Source organism: Cyanistes caeruleus, chromosome 18 (assembly GCF_971803275.1).
Source record: "Cyanistes caeruleus chromosome 18, bCyaCae1.hap1.1, whole genome shotgun sequence".
Taxonomy (NCBI): Eukaryota; Metazoa; Chordata; class Aves; order Passeriformes; family Paridae; genus Cyanistes; species Cyanistes caeruleus.
Genome location: NC_141718.1, coordinates 6,317,868 through 6,330,880, shown reverse-complemented (window position 1 = coordinate 6,330,880; position 13,013 = coordinate 6,317,868). Strand labels below are relative to the sequence as shown.

Genomic DNA, 13,013 nt, shown 5'->3' with positions numbered 1-13,013 from the left:
TTTCTTTTTAAACACAGTAACATTTGATCTGAATTTCAGCTTGCAAAGCTAATGTGCATACACAACTGCTGAATAATCCATGGATTTAAGTGTCCCTAAATACACAGTGAAAAGATGGATTACCCATTAGGATAAAATAATATACACAAGCCTCTAAATACACATGTACACTGTAATACACATTTTAAATAGTCTCTGTGTGTGAATTTAAATGATAATATGCATGCTAAAAAGTTTCAAAAGACATCTTTACAAAGAAGCCATTACCACTGTGTAAATAATACATCATTTAAAATAAATTTGCTGTACTCCCATGAAAGATTCCTTTTTGGTCAACATAAAAAGAATAAAAGAAATGAACACGTATAAAATACAAATAGCACTGTGGGATCAGTTTCAATCCGTAGCAGAGTGCACATGTGAGGGCAAGGGGTTATTAAGTTCCTAACTCAGCATGTTTCACATTCCTTCACTTCTGCCCAGAAATCTTGGAAAAAAAAATAAATTAAAATAGGGCCTTATCAATTAAGAGGGTAATGATTTACAGTCTTTGCAAAGTGTGGCTTCTTGCCAGTGGACATCTAAAGAATTTTCACATACATCCACTGCTCTACAGCACACACAAACTTGGGTTTGTCAATCGGCTCTCATGGACCCTTGATAATTATCCACAGATTCTAGACCAAAAAGGCTAAAATGGTCCTTCCACACATGCATGGAAGAAACACCATCCCCACTGCTGCCTGGAAGGAACAAAACCCAGCACTTTGGAGGAGTGCTGATCTGGAAGCTCTGATCTGGAAGGCTTGGGAAGGTGTGATGGCTGAGAGACCAGTTTTAGGGGGATGAAAGAGCTACGCAAAACAGGGAAGTCTTAAACACGAATGATCAGGTTTTACAACTTTTTTAATTCCAATTTTCAATCAAGTCTGGTTGGTGTACACAGTTTTGGCAAGTCTAAGTCTGGTATAATATACTGGACTGGAATTTGCTACTAGAACTTATACTGCTGAGCACTGAGAAGAGAGGGAAACAAATCAGGTTTCTCCCTTTCTGGGATAGGACAGAGATGAAAACAGTGCCCTGGGGGGAAGAAATAGAGCTGTTCCAACATGATCCTGCCCAGCTCAGCTCTTGCATCAGAGCAACTTCTGCAGGGTTCAAAACTTCAGAATTTGTCCTAGGATCCTGACACAGCCCCAAGCAGAAGTGGCATGTGCTTTTCCAAGTCAAGACGTCTCTTGCCAAGAGATGTGCCCGTGCCAGCTGTTGCTGCTGAAAGCTTAAGCCTGCAACTGTTTTGCTTCATTTTCCTGACTGCTCTTAAGCTAGTTTTTAATTCTGCCTTTCCAAAAGTGATTTAAAGGAGAATAAAACCAATAGAATCAGAGAAGAGCTGGTATACCTTCTTCCAAGGGAAGCTAAGGAGTGACAGACCCTTTGTTCTAAGCAGTCCCTATCACAATCTGCACTCTAAATTCTCTAGGATACCTGCCAAGTCTCGCCTACGCCTGTGCCCTGCACCCGCCACTTGCTGTCAGCTCCCACGTCCCTCCCTCTGCCCCGCTACCAGAAAATAATCACATTTCCATCAGCTCAGGGTGCAATCGGGGCAATCCCACTCGACCCAGGATCAGCATTATTTGCCCAGTGTTCCCCACAGGGCTGCAGCACCTGAGCTTGGTGGGGAAACCGCAAGAAAGGCCCTATTTCCATCGGCAAGCGAGGATGTGCACATGAGACAGATTCATCTGAACACATATTAATATCATTTGGCCTAACATTTAGCACTTGATTTTCTGTTTAGCTGACCTAGCCTGAGTGCTCAGCCAGAGGAAGCCCTGTGATCTCAAAAGGCAACGTCAAAAAGCAGAAAAACCCAACACAAAACACACCCAAAGACCCAGAAAATCTGGAGCGTGGCGGCAGGAAAAACTGAGGCGGAGTGTCTGCTCTGCAAATGATTTTCCAGTTGACATTTCCCCCGGGCCCTCCCTGAAGAGCCCCGTGCAGGCCGGGCTGTTTGGGCCGGGGATGGGCTGGGCCGCGGCAGGCAGCCCCTCACGGGACAGCCACACAGCTCAGAGAGCACTTGATTCAAAAAAGCACCGATTTACAACCCTAAGCAAACTCTCTGAAAGAATGTGTTTGCCCACGCAGCGCTGCTGAGAGGCACGGAAGAAAGCGATTTTAAGGGCTCTTTAAACTGGAATGTAGACGTATCAAAGGTGAGCTCAGGCTTTAGATTCAATAAGCTACCGCTCCACTCTTCCCTCTTGACAGTTTGGCCTGAAACAATCCCAGGCAATTCCTCTAAGCCAAGCACGATTACTTTATGACACCGTGCTTCAAAATGATTACGGCTGAGGAAGCTCAGAGCTCCATTCCGGGCTCCTTCCAGAGGGGAACAGCTCCCCAAGCCGCGGATCAGCGCTGGTGCTGGGGAGCATCCTCCTCATCGCAGGGCTTTCTGCAGCTGAGCTGGGAACAAAACGCTTTCCCAGGCTCAGCAGAGAGGCTGGGAATGCTGAGAGCAGGCAGCACAGGCCTCTGCCACACACGGGGCAAACCCTGCAGCTGCTGCTGGCAGGGGAAAAGTGAAACCTCTCTTAGGAGTGAAAGGGCAAATGCAGAACAAGCAATTACAAGCGAGATTAGAAAGCAAAAGCTAAAACAGATGCCTTAAACCTTTGCCTACATTAGGTCATGAGCATCAGCAATAATTTTTTTCCACTTAGAACCAACCTTTGTTTATAAACAAAGTTCTAATATACATAATTCATAACCCACGTGATTCTAATACTGTGATGCCTCAGAAACAAAAGGTGATTCTTTTGTTAAAACAACATTCCCCGGGAAATTCACACTTTAATCATGTTCTACTTTCTTTCCTTTGCTATTATTCATGTGTAGTAACAAACTTGTGTAATTTAACTTTTAAAAACCTAGAAGCAACAAAAATTTACTAAGTTAAATTAAATTAATCATTAAGGGAATTTCTAAATCTCTGTTCAATGAAACATAACAAATTGGGCTGCTTCTGTTCTTTGATTTTTTTTTTTTTTGTAAAGTAAGAGCGAGTTTTGTATTTTAGAGTTTTTTTGTTTCTGTAATTTTTAATGCAGAAAAGCCTTGCACAGAAAATTCAAACTCCTAAAGCATTCTAATTCCTGCTTTACCAGGTAAAACCCTGAAGTGCACAGGTCTCAAATTCCTCCCACTGAGCCCTGCCAGGACCAGCCCTCCTGCAGTCTCCTCAGAGGTGAGAATGGGCATGATCTGTCTGAGCCTTCTCCTGAGGCACAGCCACTGTTCTTAGAAAAAAGCTCCGACAAATCTGTATTTCCTCCTACCTTAGCACACTGATGTCTTTGCAGGCAGAGCAGAACAGAATTATCTCAGTGCCATCTTAGAGATGCCATATGGCCACCACTCCTGAATTCACTTTGGTCACCAGTTTGTGTTAAGAGATGACACCAACCTGCAGCATTTCAGCTACACTGTGATTACTGCTACAGCTCTAGAAGCACACATTGCAATTGTGAAATTGCTAATAAAATGAATAAATGGGTGGGGGAGAGAGTTGCTCAATGTCAAATATCTTTCTATAAGCAGTCATGTTTTAAAGCTGGTTTGTTTTTTTTTGGTGGGGCAAAACTCAAGCAGTTTCTGCAGCCAGAACTGGTGAGTTGATAAAGGTAATAAATCATGAGCAGGATTAAACTTCAGCTTACAAGATAAAAATCATTCCCATTTTCCATGAGGACAGGAACTTGCCATCTTTCCGATTTTGACTTTTTCTCAGCATTGGAAGAAAATCTCAGTCCATATTCTACTGTTGGTCTTAGGCACCAAAGATGAATTGCTGGGTTTGCTTTTTAAAAGCAACCATTTGCATGGATGCTTCCCTCTTTTGAGATGGAAAGCACATAAGAAACTCACTTGATTCAGAGCTTGTGTGTGCTGCTTCCCTTTATCCCTGAAGTAACGTATTGTTTTTTTAAGCAAAGCAAACAGAGAGGATTTAGTAGAATACAATTTCTTTTGTTTTATTGCTCCATTAATTTTATTTATGTTCAAATATGCTGCTTTTATCAATTTGGTATGAGCGAGAGAGATGCATCAGGAGGAAGGAACATGATTGTACTTCAGAATGAGGCATTGGGCAGAAGAGGAGCAGGAGATGCCTGCACCACCTCGGATGATCAGTCATATTAATGCAGCACAGCCTTGATAGGTAGCAATTACAGGATAATAGATAGCCCAAGCATTATTCAGAAATCTACTGCAACCATATGTTTAGACCCCTGCCTTTACATCCCTTCCTGCAGATACAAAGGCAAGCTATCATTATTTAGGAAACAAAAAAGCAACCCAACTTTCCTTAGCAGCATATTTTGGATTTTCTAATTTGCATCTCTTGAAAGTCTGCCACTGTAGAAAGTCACCTGTTTCCCCACAGTCATTTCTTTATACTGTTAATTTTTGATCACTCAACTGTGCCTCAGTCAGCAAAGCAATAAATACTCTTCAGAAATTGTAACAATAACACCTCAACAAAAGCTAATTGAATACTAACTTAAAATTCCAGAATGAAACAGATACTCTTGTTAACTGAGCCCACTACACAGAACACTTCTGGGTCAACATCCCACCACAGTTTTTTTATGTGACACCAAGGACAAGCTGCTTTTTTACAGCAGCATCCTTTACAGAGTGAATTGGATAGAAAAGAACAGGCAAAGCACTTGGCTACAAGAAATGAATGATGATGGAGACCCTGCAAAAGGCCTTTCCTAATGACAAGATATTACTCCACAGGTTAATGAAAACCAAATACTAATTTAACACGCTAACCTTTGAGCAAATTGAGTTCAACTAATCAAAAGCCCTCCAAAAGGGTATTTTGAGCTAAGAGAAAAGACTGGAAATATCATTTACATAAGATGGTTGGTAATGGTGCATTTAATGGCATTGGTGATAGGGAATTACACTAAGGAAATGAACACATCATGTATGACCTATTCCCTAAAGCATTTAATAGGACGTCTCTAAAGAGCCAAATTCTGCCCACTGGTAGTGAAGTACAATTCCTGTTAATAAGGAAGGCAGTAACAGACTCAGGACACCCTCTTCTCAGAATTTTAGACAGAAATAATACCTACCATCAATCCCAGACTGGGTAAAGGGCTCTCTACATCAATTTTGGTAACTAAAGGACAGTCCACCTCTGAACTGGAACTCCTCCAGCACAGCACACTATTTATTACTCATGATCTACTATTCTTTATGGACCCTTTATGTCAGGAGGATGTGACACCCACCTCTGAGTGCCTCTGGCTGAAGACTACTGGATAAATAAATCCTCCCACCACTCTTTTTAAAAGATGACCCTGACAAATATATTTGGGAAATACCCTGAGCTTGTGCAGGCACACACACAAGGCTCTGTATCTGCCTTCATCGTGGTCCCAAGCACCTTCTCAAGCTATTTTTGATGCCCATTTAGCATGGCTCAAGTGCAAGAAAACAATGCCTCTCTAAAAGTGAAGGCAGGGCAATTCTTAGGCTCAAGCACAAGAAGACAAACCTTCATCCCTCTCTAAAATTAAAGGCAATGTCCTTATTAGAAATTTATATAAACAGCTAAACAAAAAGTGGTATTTATACCTTTTGCAACAAAAAAGCAACTCCCATAAAGGTGAAAAGATGTAGCTGGCTTTCCAACCTCTATGCAGACATACAGGAATGGCATGAAGGATTTTCCTCTGCTCTTTCCTTCCTGCCCCCACCAAGTCTCTGAGCCCTGAAAACCAGATTTGAGTCTGCTTTGCACCACCACCTCAACATACTCTGAAAATTACTGGAAACAATCCAGCAGTCCCCAGCTAAGCACCACACCTGTGATTTATCACTTACCACTCACACCGTGGCAACTGCAAGCTACATATTCTTGTTTGTCAAACAAAACAGCATCAAATTACATGGTTGGGAACGTGTCCAGCATCTCATAACAATTCCAGGTCTTGATAGATCCAAGATGTTACATTACAATAAAACTGGGACACATCTTTAGGAAATATACTTTAGAAGAGTACCGAGCTCTGCAATATATTGTTTTTTGTAATATCAGATAATGCAGCCCTTTTTGAGGAGGGCAGGGGGGCAGGCATTTCTTCCCTGAAGATTTCTAATACAGCAGGGAATAGCTGGCAAGTAAAAATGCTTGCTTTGGCAAAGCACATAACGCTGCTGGTTTGTACATTTGCTAATATTTTCAAACTCCTCAGAAATGAGCTAACCCAGCAGGCACCTCTGGCCTTACTGCACAGTGCTGTTGTCTTCTAACACTCCCAGTCTGAGCAAACAACTGCCCAGGGGAAGGACAAAGAGACTGTCACCTGGATGGACATTAAATCAACAGATTACAGGAAGTAATCTGTACAAATATAAGGGAGGCAGCTCTAATTGAGCACATTTAATAAGGCACTGTGAGGCCTTTGCCCAGGAAAGCATCAGTGAACAATGGGCTCCAAATCTACAACAAAAGCACTGCAGATACTCCACCCAGCAGGAGTGGTGACCATGCTTCAGGGACACTCTCGGCTCACTACATTTAAGCCTTTAATAAATTGGATTTTTTTTTTTTCTTTTAAAAAAAATGTCATCTGCTGACTGTCACTTTGGAGAACTCCTGAACTACTGTAATAGCTACCTAATGGATGCACTTCAGTGCTCTCTTAAACTAGAGATATCCAGAGAAGTCATCAAAAAAGACACTAGTCACAGGTACATTAAACTACTTAAATCTGCTTACATATCAATGTACCATGCTGTAAGTTTATGAGACAGACACTCTCCTCCCTTTTAGTTCAGCTAAAGTTTAAGTACTGTGATTCTTGCTGGCTTCACTGAAGGACTAACCTAAGACTTTTGGCTAACAGTTGCCCTTCAATCTTTTCATTCTTCTCTTCATTACTCACTCCTGTCTCACTGCCTGAAAATAAGAATCACAATATGAATCTAAAGTTTTCCAGTACTGGGAACCCTCACATTCCTTTGAAAAAAAAAATCCCATGGAAATGTGCTTACAGAGAATAAAAGACCCAAACCTTTTGTGGAACTATACCTTGTAGTTAAGGGATTCCACAATTAGAACATAATTACTGAGCCATATAATGTGTCAAATTATGGAGAATGACTATTTGTAAAGCTACAGATAAAGAGAAGAATGAATAAATCTGGAGCCACAGATAAAACCAATTAAACTGAAGTCCTTCCCTTCAGCATTCCTCTAACACTTTGGAGACCATCTCTGTACCCAGTACTAGTTTACATGCACAATTGCTGTGATAAAACTTTTACACTATATACACAGCATAAATCCCAGTAGTAAATAATTCAGTACAAGAAACGGCTGCAAAGAGGGACAGCTGGTGCTGACAACACTATCAGCATCTTTGCTACTACATGACACACAGTCAGTTATGAGTGGAGTAAGATTATGGAGAAGACAACACAAATTTCAGGTTAAGACTGGAGTTGTTAAAGGATTTCACTTGTTAGTTGAATAAGAGCCAACATCCTTTAAAGCACAGTTCAAAATGAAACTACCTGTCTTCAAAATACACTGAGAAGGTCTTTGATTAGAAATTCAAAGCACGCAAACAGCACATCCAAAACATGCAGAGAAAGACAACACTCATCTTTGTTTGGTTTATATCCTAAAACTCAGTTATTGCAGAGAATAAAATTTCACTTAGAAATTCAGTCAAACCTATCCTTTAATATATGGAAGAGTCCAAGAGAGGGTAAGAACCCACAAAGACACACCTCTGATACCCTACAGAGTGGGCAGGGCTGGGGGTCAGTACCACAGACACCTCCTGCACAGCTCAACAACAGCTGCCTGTCCTGAAGGTCAAAATGAGCCTCAGCACAGTGAGGACATCCAGGGAAGCTCAGTAGAAACAATAAGGAATGATAAGAACAGAAGATTTAGAAACAGACCCTGAGGAAGCACTTCTTTCAGATTAAAAGCCATACACGGTTTAAATCATCACCCCTTACTCTGATTTCTAATTTCATCCCAAAAGAGAGCCTTCACTCCTGTACACACAGAATTAAATTTTTAAAATTGGATTTCCTTGCAAATGCACCTCTATTTTTTCCTACTCCCTCAAAGCTCATTCAGTCACAAGAAGAAAATGTCACCTCTGCTACTTGGATCATATACAGGGCAGTGCTTTTCCTCACCCAGTAGAACAAAGTCACCACAAGTTCTTACAGTTTCAAACAGAAACAGACCTCTGGCACCTGCTTTTCTCTGCCCCTTCAACACAACAGTACCATTCCTGCCTTGATACAACTTCAGCAAGGCACCATCCTTCCAGAAACTGAAGGGGGGTGACCTCTAACAACAGCATTATAATTCTGTAATGCACAGATCAAAATCAAGAAAAGAGTTAAGTAAAGTACACTGAGAACATGGCTAGTGATAAATTAGGGATCCACCATCTAAATTAGTAGCAATAATTACATTCTCTTTCAAAGAAACTGAGGTGTAAGAGACACTAATGTCACTTTTTTCCTGTACAGTAATATAATATTGACTTTTTTAACTGAAAGAAAGCAAACTGTCTGAACAAGTAAGAAATGAATTATGGCCACTTTAGAGGCCCTGAATGTAACCATCAGGCCACACTGCTCACATTGTAGCAAATTTAAATAAAGACAAATCCAGTCAATGTAATCTTTTAACTGAGCTGTGGGATTGGGAATCAATGGAAAAGGCTCCTAATCTTAGCACCTGACCCAGAAGCCTAACAATAATATTTATCTAACTTAAAGGAGGATCAAACAAAACAAGTATTGTGTAAAATATGTGTATGCAAAATATCAAGTTTTATTTATATCGCTGCTTTGAAAAATAGATTAATTGGTATTTACTATTTAGGGATTATATTGACATTTCAGTTTGACAAAACCGACAGCAAACTTCCCCAAAATCCAAATCTGCATTATCAAAACGTCACTCTAACAGTGATACAAAGTTTCAAAGGCAGATTCAAAGCAGTAAACAAGAACTCAGTGGTGCAATAAACGCCCAAAGCAGCCAGAAGAAAACAAAACCAGAAGGAAAGCACTGGAAGCAAAGAGCTCCACCCTTGACTGGCTATCAGAGGAATGAAAACTCATCAGTGCAGCATCCACAGCAGCACTGGGGGCTAACTCAGCCCCACCTCGGGACCAGCAGCAGCTCTGGGTTCCTTACAGACCCCACACTCCACCGGGGTCCTGCCAGAGCCCCACAGCTGCACATGGTGCCTTAAACCATTGCTGCTAAGGAAAAATAAAAAGCCATTTATAGAGATAGGTTGAACTTCATTTTTTGAAATATTTTGCTGAGGAGGTATCTCAGTGCTTGCTCTGTTGACTGCTGTCATCTTCCCACGCTTGAGACCACCAGCACCAATTCTTGTTTTCAGAGAGGAATTGCTTCTCCTGTATCCATGAACAGCACAGGCCACATTAGAAAACACTCAACAGTTTCCAGTTACTTCTAAAGGATCTTAAAAAACTCATGAATCCAGGGTCATGAAAATGCACTTCTCATCATTCCGGTTAGAATATCATCAAAATACCATTTGCCTTTTTACAAGCCCAGTTAGCCCCCAGATCCCTCTCATGTCTTTAGCTTTTTCTGGCTGCTATCAGAAATCATTATATTTAAACCTGACACAGTTCAGAAGGAAACCAGAATGGCTGAATCTTTATATCTATTAATATTGAATAAAGACATCAATACCTCAGCAGCACATAGTTAAGATTATCTGTTATCCTGATGCAGAAAGCAAATCTGTACTATACCAAAAGTGTACATATGATCCACTACATTGCTGCTGAAATTCACATGACATTTAGATATTTTACTTAATGTGAGAAAAGCAGTGTTACAAGCTAAAACAGTTCAATGTCTATTATACAACTTGTGCCATAATATAGTATCAAATTCAACAGCACTGAGCACACCCATCCAAGCTTGATTTATTGCAGCTAATTGCTAATTAGGGTTATTTTTGAAGCACTGCTGTTTGCATTGCACCAGATTTGCACTTGGGGAGGAAACAGGATTTACAAGGTCAGAATGAAGTTTAAACATTTGTATACAGACTGTTTCCCTCCCCTCAGTATTGCTGAAAGGTCTCAGCAATCTGAAGACAACAGTATTTACACATGTGATGTTATTAAAACTGGGCACTTCCAACTTCGTACAAAGCAGTTATTAACATGCAAAAATTCAAAGTAGGATTGCAATGGTTGCCCAGACAACTTTCTAATTAAATAATGGCAGTAATATCACTATGCTTCCATGTACTACATTAAAAATTGAACAGTGCTTCACTAATAATGCATTGGCCATTTGCATAATCTAAAGACCCTGGCTGCCAGTATCAGCTACAGACCTTCACACCATTAACCACCAACACACACATCCCACACCCCCTCCATGGCCAGCAATTCCAAAGACAAACACAGCAGTAATTCATGGGGGTTCCTGCTTCAAACTCCTGCCTATTCAGACCCATTGCTGGCAGCAGGGTGATCCTCAAGATCAAAACTTGTCTGTTTCTTTTAGAAACCAAACCCCTCTGTAGACTCTCCTAATTTGTGTATCAACCTTCTCATTCCCCTAGCGGATTTCTGACTGGTGTTTTAGGCACCACAGGGGTGTGTCTGCAACCAAAATCCCATCACAGTAACTACAGCCCAAGCCCTGAGCCTGCTGTGCTGGATGGATTCCCCAGTGCTCCTGCAATGTCTCTGCCAATACCCAGCACAGCCACGTCCATCAGTACTGCAGGTGAGCTGTGCTGGAGCACAGGGAGCAGTGAAGAGGACTAATCCACCTTTCAAAACTCAACTACAGCTGTCAGTAACTGTAAAAGTAGACTGGCAGAGTGCTACAAAACCTAATCCCTTGAAAAACAAAGCTTCAGCTCGGTTATACTGGATACAGGACACTAACATGCAGGCTGTACAGAATTAACTGGCTACAGAAAGTATGCAGGCTGAGTGACCTCTAATCAGGAAAACATGACGTGACTAGACTTACTAAAGGTTCCTCTTGAATTATGACCTCAGTTCAGATTTATTTTTATGATTTGCTATAACTCTTTCCAAATCTTCTCTAATCATTAGCTGTATCAGCAGTATGAGAGCCCTATGAAAAATAGCGCACTGTTATTTTTGGTTTCAAGAGACCAATTGCATTTCCAAATATACTGCTAGCATAATCCAGCCAGGCTGTGGTTTCATAAATCCTGAGAGTTTTCCTGGCATATTATCCCAGAGCCAAAGACAGCTAGTAGAAAACCCCAGGGAACGGGGATTCACAGCTTTGACTTCATGAACTGTAGCACAGGGTCACACTTAAATGTTAAAAGAAGAAACAAAACATGGTTCTTTCTATGCCTGCCCAAGGAGATGGTTCAGAGAATGTGTTTCCAGGAGGAATTAAGAACGTGAGTTTGTCCCATGTCCCTGGAAATACATTCATATTTTGGCAGCATGCAGGAGTGTGAATGAAGGAGCTCACAAAGTAGAGTGCTATGGAGACAGGATAAGAACACTTTTCCAGCCCCAAAACATGAACATAAACTACAGCATCAGATCTTCCCTTAGTGTGGGTACATCGCTCCCAATTGTGTCTTAATGGAAAACACACTTGCATCAGTAGACAGCTGCTTACAGAGCAGCTGTTCCTTCCTGTCCTCCACTTTGTTTTTAAAGGAAAGCAGCACTTCTCCTTCCTATCGTCCCCTGCCAGACGTGTGCAGGCACAAAGGGACTGCAGCACATGCCAAGGGTCAGAGCTCTTCAGCACCAGCAGACAGGAAGGGGCTGGATGCCACAGAAGCCGGTGTTTTCCTCTGCATTACACCACATACCATACACATATGTTGCTGTTTTGAATAATCCTTTCCAGTGTTCTGAGACACTCTCAGATCTCTGCAATACAGCAAATTTGGCCTCCCCACTGTTCACAAGATGTTTTGCATCAGTTACTTCAGCTATTTCCAATGTTGATCAGCATCTCAAGGCACAGAGATCCTCACACAGCTCTTCAAGAGGCCAAGCCCCACCCCAGGTCCCCACCATAACCACGCTGCCCTGAGACAGCTTTGGGCACGCTGTGGTCACAGCGAGCTCAGTCCTCTCCCTGAAAGGCAGGGCATGGTTTCAGTCCACTCATAACCTGGAGAAGACTGACTCAGTGATTACCTACAAAGGTGGGATGGGTAGAGAAATACATTGTAAGAAAAAGGTATTCCCTCAACTCAAGGAAAAAAACCCAGCCTTGTTTGGAATATTGAAGGAGGTCTTAAAACTCATTCGCTTTTGCTTACTCCACAAGTTCATACAGCATCCAGCAGCATGGACCTTTTTTAAATCTTGTGGGCTCTGCTACAACATAAATGTTCAGACTCAGAGCAATTACTTCTGACTGCACTAATGAGACAAGCATGCTGTTTCTGTACTATATATATACATTATACACAAATTTCATCTTGGCTGTGATGTAAACCCATCCCTACTTAATTTATGTTTGCAAACATTTGGACTGAAAATTAAAATTAATAGAAAGCTAAAATAAATAAAAGAGCTCCTGCTGCTCTGTGTGAATGCTCAAGAAAGCAAAGTGCAGAAACACTTCCCCCAAGCAGAGAGTTTGCAGATTCCTGATTATTGAACAGCCCTGTCAGACATCACTGACTGACTTGGTGTGGGGGTGACAGAAGGGGTGCATAGAATAGAGGATTTTTTCCTTTCATCAGGCAGTTGTCCCCTCTCTGTACTCCGTAGAGTGGGGACTAATGCACATAAATCCCTGGTTCATCAAGAAGTGAATAGACCTTTTGTCGCAGTCTATTACAGTTATAAAGATTCTGGCCACGCTTCTCTCTTACCACCACCATCCCCTCCACCAAAATGAAAGGTAGAGCTTAAAA

The 13,013-nt window shown here is 41.5% G+C and overlaps 1 protein-coding gene and 1 long non-coding RNA gene across 37 annotated transcripts in view; one reads left to right on the top strand and one right to left on the bottom strand.

Annotated features, from left to right (window-relative positions):
- FBRSL1 (fibrosin like 1) overlaps nt 1-13,013 on the bottom strand; it is a 502,421-nt gene that overhangs the window by 400,399 nt on the left and 89,009 nt on the right. The gene's annotated exons all lie outside the window — the stretch shown is intronic.
- Nucleotides 2,025-6,662, top strand: LOC111936500 (uncharacterized). The gene is made up of 3 exons (XR_002868200.2): nt 2,025-2,228; nt 3,183-3,262; nt 3,378-6,662. It is a non-coding gene; the product is annotated as an uncharacterized LOC111936500 (long non-coding RNA).